The sequence below is a fragment of the Elaeis guineensis genome, chromosome 11 (genome assembly GCF_000442705.2).
Source record: "Elaeis guineensis isolate ETL-2024a chromosome 11, EG11, whole genome shotgun sequence".
In the NCBI taxonomy this organism is placed as follows: domain Eukaryota; kingdom Viridiplantae; phylum Streptophyta; class Magnoliopsida; order Arecales; family Arecaceae; genus Elaeis; species Elaeis guineensis.
The window spans coordinates 71,519,822-71,529,060 of record NC_026003.2 but is presented as its reverse complement, the minus strand read 5'-3'; the positions used below and the strand labels follow the sequence as shown (position 1 = coordinate 71,529,060).

At 37.2% G+C, this 9,239-nt stretch overlaps 1 non-coding gene across 1 annotated transcript; it reads right to left on the bottom strand.

Annotated features, from left to right (window-relative positions):
* Positions 1–3,373: 3,373 nt before the first annotated feature.
* LOC140852755 (small nucleolar RNA R71) lies at positions 3,374–3,479 on the bottom strand. Its single transcript, XR_012135654.1, has one exon. It is a non-coding gene; the product is annotated as a small nucleolar RNA R71 (small nucleolar RNA).
* Between the last annotated feature and the right edge of the window lie 5,760 nt (positions 3,480–9,239).

Sequence of the window (9,239 nt, the reverse complement as noted above, 5' to 3'; positions counted from 1 at the left end):
AAATGAACTCCTAAATTATGATGAAGTCCTTAGAACCATAATCAATTGATAAAGGAGGATTTATCGGATGGTTCTTAAATTATTCACGACCAAATGATAAGTTATTAACAAGGACGATAACTTATCAAGTGTAGGTCGCTGTATGCCATATGTGTTGGTTGTCCTCATAATCAAGTGGGGTGGAGACACTGGTATGACATCTAGGTGAGATGTAGAAGTATATCTACATTGAACGTGATCAATGTAACACTCTACTATCAAGAATAGTTAGCTAAGGCCAATGGGTATAAGTGTCCCTCCGATCTGAGATCACCACGGTGACTTACAAGCAACTCACTGTGCTTTGATGCCGGACTGCCTGTATTTTTAATATAGATTTGAAAGATTTTTGGGTACAGTCAAGTACTTGTGAAGTTGATGTGTGAGTCAAGATAGGATTGACCACTCCTGATTAACTTCAAGAAAAGAATGTCTCACTGTGTTTCAATTTAGCAAAATCTAAGCCTGTGTAATCCTCGTGAGGAGTCACGGGATTTGCAAAATTTTGAGACACAATAGAGATGACTTGTATGAGTGATTGACAGCATACTTGAAGTTGTCTTGAGCATTATTGGTCAAAAGGATGAATTATACGGTAACCATAGGTCAGGGTTCTTAGAATATTGCTTTGCATACATTCGACCTATCTGGATGTCGGAAACCATTGATAGATGGTTACTTCGATTGGTACAGAAATTAGTTTCTGTGCTACCAACTTAGGTTCGAACCTATAGGATCACACATATAAGAGGTTGTAACCTAATCAGATGGTTAATGATAAACACATAATTTAAGTTATTTAAAATAAAAAATTATATTTAATTTAGTTTATTTATTAAGAATTTGATGCTTCTTTTTATGTTTTACAGAAAAGGTGATCGGCGATACAAAGAGTCCGATTCATAGATCAAAAAGACTCAAGTTTGAAAAAAATTGGACTTAAAATAAAATTTAAATAAAAGAAGGATGCATACGGTATTATAAAAAATGAAGATACTATGCAAGAAACCCAAAAAGGATATAGATATCATTTTAAAGAAACAAAAGTTTCTTTTTGTAATTTGGAGCGTAAACAGCTAATAGTCGGGGGCACGGAAGGTTCACGCGGAAGCGGACGCACGGGCGGACGTGCGGGCGGGTGGACGCACGGCACGACGGGTTCGCACGGCACGGCGGGTTCGCGTGGCATGGTGGATTTGTGAGGAGTTGTGTGCGTGGACACAGTGGCGAACAGACGGGCGATGGATCTGAAAATTAGAGGAAAAAAATATATACTTGAAAATACTTCAAGAGGAAGAATTTGTATTTTCTTTATCTGCTTGTGATCTTTCCATCTCATCCATCCATCTTTTAGTCCTTAGTATTTTCTTTAGTCCCACATCAAAAAACTATGTAAAACTCCTCCCTCCTAACACCTATAAAAAGGCTTTTGTACTCTCATTGGAGGGAGAGCCCAGAAATTCTTCTAGAGTCTTGCATAGAGGAATAGAAAGGGACTATTCCATGAGCAGCTAGGCTAGTAGTCTCGGGAGTGGAGAAGAAATTTTATAATGACACAGAGTGGGTTTATTGTTCTAAACATTCTTGTATTTCTTTATATGCAATAAAGATTATACTTTTTATTTAAATCATCATGAGTTCTTTATTTGCTCTCTTTCATATGCTTTTATTTATGCTTTCCTGTTAGATTAATATTAGGAACAACTTTTACTTTTCGGAGATGCACCGTGATCTACGGGTGCGGGGCGTGCCGAGAAAAGAAGAGTTGTTTACCTAGTACTTTTTGGAGATGCACTGTGATCTATGGGTACGGAGTGTGCCGAGGAAAGATAGATATTTTTCTTAAGATTAATCACATCTATTTAATTAAAAAAAAGAGATACAGCTCTACTAGTGCAAAATTAATTCAAAACTCCCGAGCTCTTTATTTTTTAATTACATCAATTTTAAGATAATTTATTTTCTAAATCAAAATAATGCTTCTTTCTTTTATTTTGTAATCTCAACTTAGCCCAAGGTCCCTGAGGATACGATCTCGACTTATCCTACCTACATAGTGAGTAGAGTTATTTTTGGTGCTATCAACGACTACACATCAAATTTTGGCATCGTTGTCGGGGACCTTGGCATGGTTGAATTAAAAAAAAAGCCATTGATATTTCATAACACTTAACTAAAATAGCGTAACCTCAAATATAAAAATTTCTAACTCGATTGGACACCTTGTTTCTTTGCATTGCATCTCCATAATTAACTTTAAGGGTGCAACCCAGTAACTAAGATAAGGTGGGGATTTGATCACCCTTCTTTGGCCCACAAATCACTCCCTTGCATTTGCATAACCTAGACCTTAATCTAAAATTAATTAGACGTTGACCCCTAAGGATTTCAAGCTCATTAGGACAAGTGACCCTGAGAGTTTAATCAGGTTAGACTTGGTCAGCTAGCTGGTGTCTAGGCAAGTGGTTTGCGAGACGACTGGGCCCGAAGGAAGGTGGTTTTTAATTGGTTCCGTTCGCTGACCTGACCACTTTAATTGGTGTCTAAGGAAAGCAACGGGGGGACTCCCACCAACCTTACACTTACCTGGCCAGTTGGTTGGTCAAGCTCCGACATGGAGGGCTTGAAGGCTAACTATAGTTAGGAGATATCTAGAACTAGGATAACTTTAGGATAGAGAGTCCACTGTGTACTAACTTGATTGTAATTAAAATCTAAACCACAACTAATTCTTCTATTAGTTTTAGGACTTCTTAGGATCTCTTCTTTAAAACTCTTTTCTCTCTTCTCTTCTCCTCTTAATAAAAAAAAAATAATCCTTAATAGACTCGGATAGTCCTACATAGACCTTTTAGTTGCATGTTAGGTCGACGATCACTAAAATCCGACTTGCAACCTTTAGACGAAGAATTAGAAAAGACTCTTAGGACTATCCGAGTTAGAAACATGGCTGCACCTGGTGAGGCTAATCCTCCACGCTCATTGAGAGAATATTTCACTCCATCCTCGTATACCTACTCTCCATGCATTCAAGCACCTCCAATAGAAGCTACCCAATATGAGATTAAGTCTAGCATTATTCAAATATTGCCATCATTCTATAGACTTAGTAACGAGGATCCATACAAATACTTAGATGAATTTCTTGAAATTTGTTTCACAGTAAAAATCCAAAACTTCTCCGATGATGCCCTTAGATTGAAACTGTTCCCTTTCTCACTTAAGGACAAAGCCAAGCATTGGTTAAACTCCTTAGACTCTATAACCATTTCAACTTGGGATCATCTTCAGAGAAAATTTCTCAAGAAATACTTTTCAATTGAAAAAATAAATCAAATTAGAAAAGCTATCACTAGTTTTTCCCAATTGGAGGGTGAACTTTTTCATGAGACATGGGAAAGGTTGAGGGACCTCATTCATAAATGTCCACACCATGCTGTCCCTAAATGGCAACTTTGTTAGTATTTTTATGATGGTCTATCGGAGAAATACCGACAAATGGTTGATGCATCATGTGGTGGGACATTCATGCTAAAGAGTGAGGATGAAGCCTGGCAGCTCTTTGAAACACTTAGTGAGAATTCCCTACATCATATGTCTGCCACCTCTAGAGAACAACCCATGCTTCAACAAAAAAGAAGTGGAATTTATCAGATTGAAAACGTCATGGATATCCACAGTAAGGTAGATGAACTGTCCCAAAAATTAGACCATCTTCTAAATACTGGACAATCCCCAATTCCACCTAACCCAATCCAAGAAGTTTGTGCATTGTGTTCAAGTCCGAACTATTTTGTTAGTGAATGCCCAGTCGCACCTCAATTTTCTTAGTCTGTGCACGAGCAGGTTCAGCAAGCTCAAGTCCAACAAGCTCACAGACTAGGAAACGATCCATATTCGAACACTTATAACCCCAGCTGGAGAAACCATCCAAATTTTTTCTGGAGACCACAACCAGTGGTTGGCCCTGCCGTACCTCGACCTCAATATCAGGACCCAACATATAGGCATGGATCATACCATTAATTTCAAAATGCTCCTCAACCGTCTACTACTGGTCACAGCTCAGTTTTTGAGAAAAAAGTTTTGAAAGTACTAGAACGATTAGAAGTCAACACTCAGACCCTTAACTCCCACACACAATCCATTGCTAAGCTAGAGACTCAAATAGGTCAACTAGCAATTGCATTCAGTAGGAGGGAAGGAGGAAAATTACCTAGCCAATCCGAGAGCAACCCAAGAGGGCAATTTATGATTGAGAGCTCTAATACCCCAGAAGCTTTTTCTGAACACGCCAAATCAATCATGACTCTGAGAAGTGGGAAGGTCATTGAACACACTAGTAAAACCAATGAGATTGACCCTAAACCTCTAACCGAAGCCAAATCACCCAAGAATAAGGAGGACCTTAAAATAGAGAATGAACCAACTGCACCAGAATCATCTTACTTGCCTAAAGTCTCATTTCTGGATGCCCTGAAAGCCCCTATTCCTGCAGATAAGAAGGGAGGAAGACTTGACGAGATGTTGAAATTATTTAAGCAAGTCCAAATTAATCTTCTCCTTCTAGATGCAATTAAACAGGTCCTTGCTTATGCCAAATTTTTGAAGGATTTGTGCACCCAAAAATATAAATCTAGATCATAAATCCCAAAGAAAGTATGCCTCACTGAACAGGCTAGTTCTGTCTTCCAGCATGCCACTCCTCCAAAGCTTAAGGACCCAAGAGCCCCCATCATTTCCTGTGTTATAGGAGATTATCACATTGAAAAAGCACTTCTGGACTTAGGGGCAAGTGTGAATCTTTTATCTAGTTTGGTGTATGAACTTTTTGGATTTGGAGAACTAAAACCCACATCAGTCACACTGCGGTTAGCCGATAGATCAATTAAGGAACCACGTGGAATGCTTGAGGATGTCTTGGTCAAGGTAGATGAGTTTTATTTTTCAGTTGATTTTTTGATTCTCAACATGAAACTAAGTGGCAATCCAAGATAAATTCCCATTATCTTAGGACGACCCTTCCTAGCTACGACAAATGCATGCATTAATTATAGGACAGGAGTCATAGACGTATCATTTGGGAATAAGAAACTGAGACTGAATGTGTTTGGTGCTTCCCAAGGATCATCAATGGATAGTTGCTTCAAAGTAGATACACTAGAAGACATTATAGAAGATGCAACACCCATAATTCTAGCACCAGACCCCTTAGATACTTGCTTGGCTCACTTTGGAGTGTATGACTTTGAGGAATATATGAAAGAAGTTAACACCTTGTTGGATACACCACACGATAAAACCACTCCTCCATGGACAATCAAGTATGAGCCATTGCCCACATTAGCCAGTACACCAATAGCCCCATCTTTAGAATCACCACCTACGTTAGAATTGAACCCCCTTCCTGCTACGCTCAAGTATGTATTTCTAGGACCCAATGACACCCTCCCGGCAATCATTGCATCAGACTTGACCCCTAATCAGGAAGTACAATTGGTTGGTATTCTGAAGGAACACAAAGAGGCTATCGATTGGTCTATTGTCGATTTAAAAGGAATTGACCCTTCTATTTGCATGCACCATATTCATTTTGAGGCAAATGCCAAACCCCATCGAGATATGCAGAGGAGATTGAACCCAAACATGCGTGAAGTAGTAAAGAAAGAGGTGGTAAAATGGTTAGATGCTGGAATCATCTACCTCATATCCGATAGTAAATGGGTTAGTCCCACTCAAGTAGTACTTAAGAAATCAGGTATTACTGTGATTGAGAATGAAGAAGGTGAACTGCTTCCCACTCGCATATCATCTGGATGGCAAGTATGCATAGATTATAGAAAACTAAATGCCGTTACTAAGAAGGACCATTTTCTATTGCCCTTCATCGACCAAATCTTAGAATGGTTAGCAGGATAAAGTTTCTTCTATTTTTTTGATGGTTATTTAGGGTACAATTAAGTACCTGTATTTTTGGATGACCAAGAAAAGACTACCTTCACCTGCCCCTATGGCACCTTCGCTTTTCAGCATATGCCATTCAGGCTTTGCAATGCACCTGCTACATTTCAATGGTGCATACTGGCCATTTTTTTGGATATGGTGGATAAATGTCTTGAAGTTTTTATGGATGATTTTTCTGTGTTTGGAACCACCTTTGAGGATTGTCTCCATAATCTTTCCAAAGTTCTTAAACGGTGTATGGAGACAAATCTTGTCCTAAGTTGGGAAAAGAGCCATTTCATGGTGTGCAAAGGAATTGTATTAGGACATATTATTTCTGAAAGAGAGATCGACGCTCATGTTAAGATTCGAGCAGAAATAGGATAGACACTCTTTTAGCGTCTGGCTGAAGACGTTAAACTTAGTGCTTTTTGGGAGGCAACTCAAATTTTTTTTATTTTGTTTTAACTGATCTTCATTTTTTTTAAGAATAAAAGACCGCTCTATATGGAAGAGTCTGTCAATAAACTTGACGTCTAGCTGAAGACGTAAAATTTAGCGCTTGTTAGGAGGCAACCCAACGATTTTATATTTTTTTTACTTTACTACAGCTGCTGGAATTTAGAACAAGAACCTATTAATCAATGAAGCTATCTTCAACTTTTGAAGCAAAATTATCTCAGGTGCACTCTCTCCTTTTATTTTCTTTACTTTCCTACTCCATTGAGGACAATGTAGATTAAGTTGGAGGGGAAGAAAATGGAAATTAATCAAATCCTCGAGTATGGTCAGAAATAATTAGTTTTGTATATCTAAATTTTATTCTGATTAAGAGTCAATTAGTTATCCTAATCAATGAATGATTAATGGTCAAGATAATTTTAGAGATACTGAGGAATAAATTATTAAGAAAACTCAATGAATGGTAGGGTTTAGACTAGACCAAATTTTAGGAGTGATTCTACAACCCTCTTTTTACTGATCTCAATAAAGAATTTGCTTTATGAGAGATTAGGTGGAAAGGTCGAGGTATGCAAAAATTCTTCTTAAAATTTATTTTAAAAAAAAACACATTGGTTTCCTACTGAGTAACCGGGCCCTTTCGCCTAACTAAGCATTGTGGTTCGCATAAAAAGGTAGGCAATGTTAAAAAAAATAGTGGATAATAAGGGGACTAAATTATAATAAGATAATAAACCTCTCTCACATTAAGTTAGAGGATTTAAAGAGTAAAGTGGGGAGTTGGTGAAAGAAAAGCTCTTGAAATTTCTTTAGTTAATACTCAGCCACTAATTGGATCAAATAGATAATACAATGAAGTATCTCTTTAATGGTCTGACCAGGTATCATCTACCTTTTGAGATGCCTAACCTAACTTTTTATTCAAGATCGAGTCGGTACATAATGCTGATATATCTATTTTACTCGAGGACGAGCAAAATTTAAGTTGGGGGGTGTGATAAACACTTAATTTAAGTCATTTAAAATAGAAAATTATATTTAATTTAGTTTATTTATTAAGAATTTGATGCTTCTTTTTATGTTTTACAGGAAAGATAATCACCGATACAAAGAATCTGATTCGAGATCAAAAAGACTCAAGTTTGAAGAAAATTGGACTTAAAACAAAATTTAAATAAAAGAAGGATGCATACGGTATTATAGAAAATGAAGATACTATGCAAGGAACCCAAAAAGGATATAGACATCATTTTAAAGAAATAAAAGTCTTTTTTTATAATTTGGAGCGTAAACAACTAATGGTCGGGCGTGCGGAAGGTTCACGCGGAAGCGGACGCGCGGGCGGGTGCGGCACGGCGGGTTCGAATGGCACAGTAGGTTCGCACGGCATGGTGGATTCACGAGGAGTTGTGCACGCAGACACAGTGGTGAACAGACGGGCGATGGATCTGAAAATTAAAGAAAAAAAATATATACTTGAAAATACTTCAAGAAGAAGAATTTGTATTTTCTTTATCTGCTTGTGATCTTTCCATCTCATCCATCCATCTTTTAGTCTTTAGTATTTTCTTTAGTCCCACATCGGAAAACCATGTAAAACTCCTCCCTCCTAACACCTATAAAAAGGCTTTTGTACTCCCATTGGAGGGAGAGCCTAGAAATTCTTCTAGAGCCTTGCATAGAGGAATAGAAAGGGACTACTCCATGAGCAGCTAGGCTAGCAGTCTCGGGAGTGGAGAAGAAATTTTGTAACAACACAGAGTGGGTTTATTATTCTAAACTTTCTTGTATTTCTTTATATGCAATAAAGATTATGCTTTTTATTTAAATCATCATGAGTTCTTTATTTTCTCTCTTTCATATGCTTTTATTTATGCTTTTCTATTAGATTAATATTAGGAACAACTTTTACTTTTCAGAGATGCACCATGATCTACGAGTATGGGGCATGCCGAGGAAAGAAGAGTTGTTTACCTAGTACTTTTCGGAGATGTATCGTGATCTATGGGTACGGGGTGGTCGAGAAAAGATAGATATTTTTCTTAAGATTAATCGTATCTATTTAATTAAAAAAAAGAGATACAGCTCTACTAGTATAAAATTAATTCAAAACTCTCGAGCTTTTTATTTTCTAATTACATCAATTTTAAGATAATTTATTTTCTAAATCAAAACAACGCTTCTTTCTTTTATTTTGCAATCACAACTTAGCCCAAGGTCCTTGAGGATATGATCTCAACTCATCCTACCTACGTAGTGAGTAGAGTTATTTTTGGTACTATCAATGACTACGCATCAGTTAATCGATGATTGAGAATCGTTCTTAGGTTAAACGATCAATGTGATTGATGTTTGACCTAACGCAAGTGTTGTAGGAGGATCAATTAGCAATTAGATTGCTAAATGGCTCAATCTGATTGAGCAATTGGGCTGAGATCATGTCTAATTGAATTTGATTCAATTAGAATTAGTTTGAATTTAATTGGATTAAGTCTAATTGATTTATTGGATAAGCCAATTACAAGGGAGAACAAGTCCCTATTTGACTAGGACTTGTATGCACCTAATTCCTAATTCAGTTAGGATTTAAATCAGAATTAAATATCATTTAATCTAATTTAATTGGACTTCTAGTTGGACTAGGATCATCATTAATTAGATTACAATTAATTTGGATGGGGTTCAAAGTGTTTGACCTAATCTACATAAGAATCCTAGTTAGACTAGGACTCTATCTCTTCTCCTGCGCCACCTAAGAAATCTTAAGCCCACGCCCACTAATTAATTTTTAGATA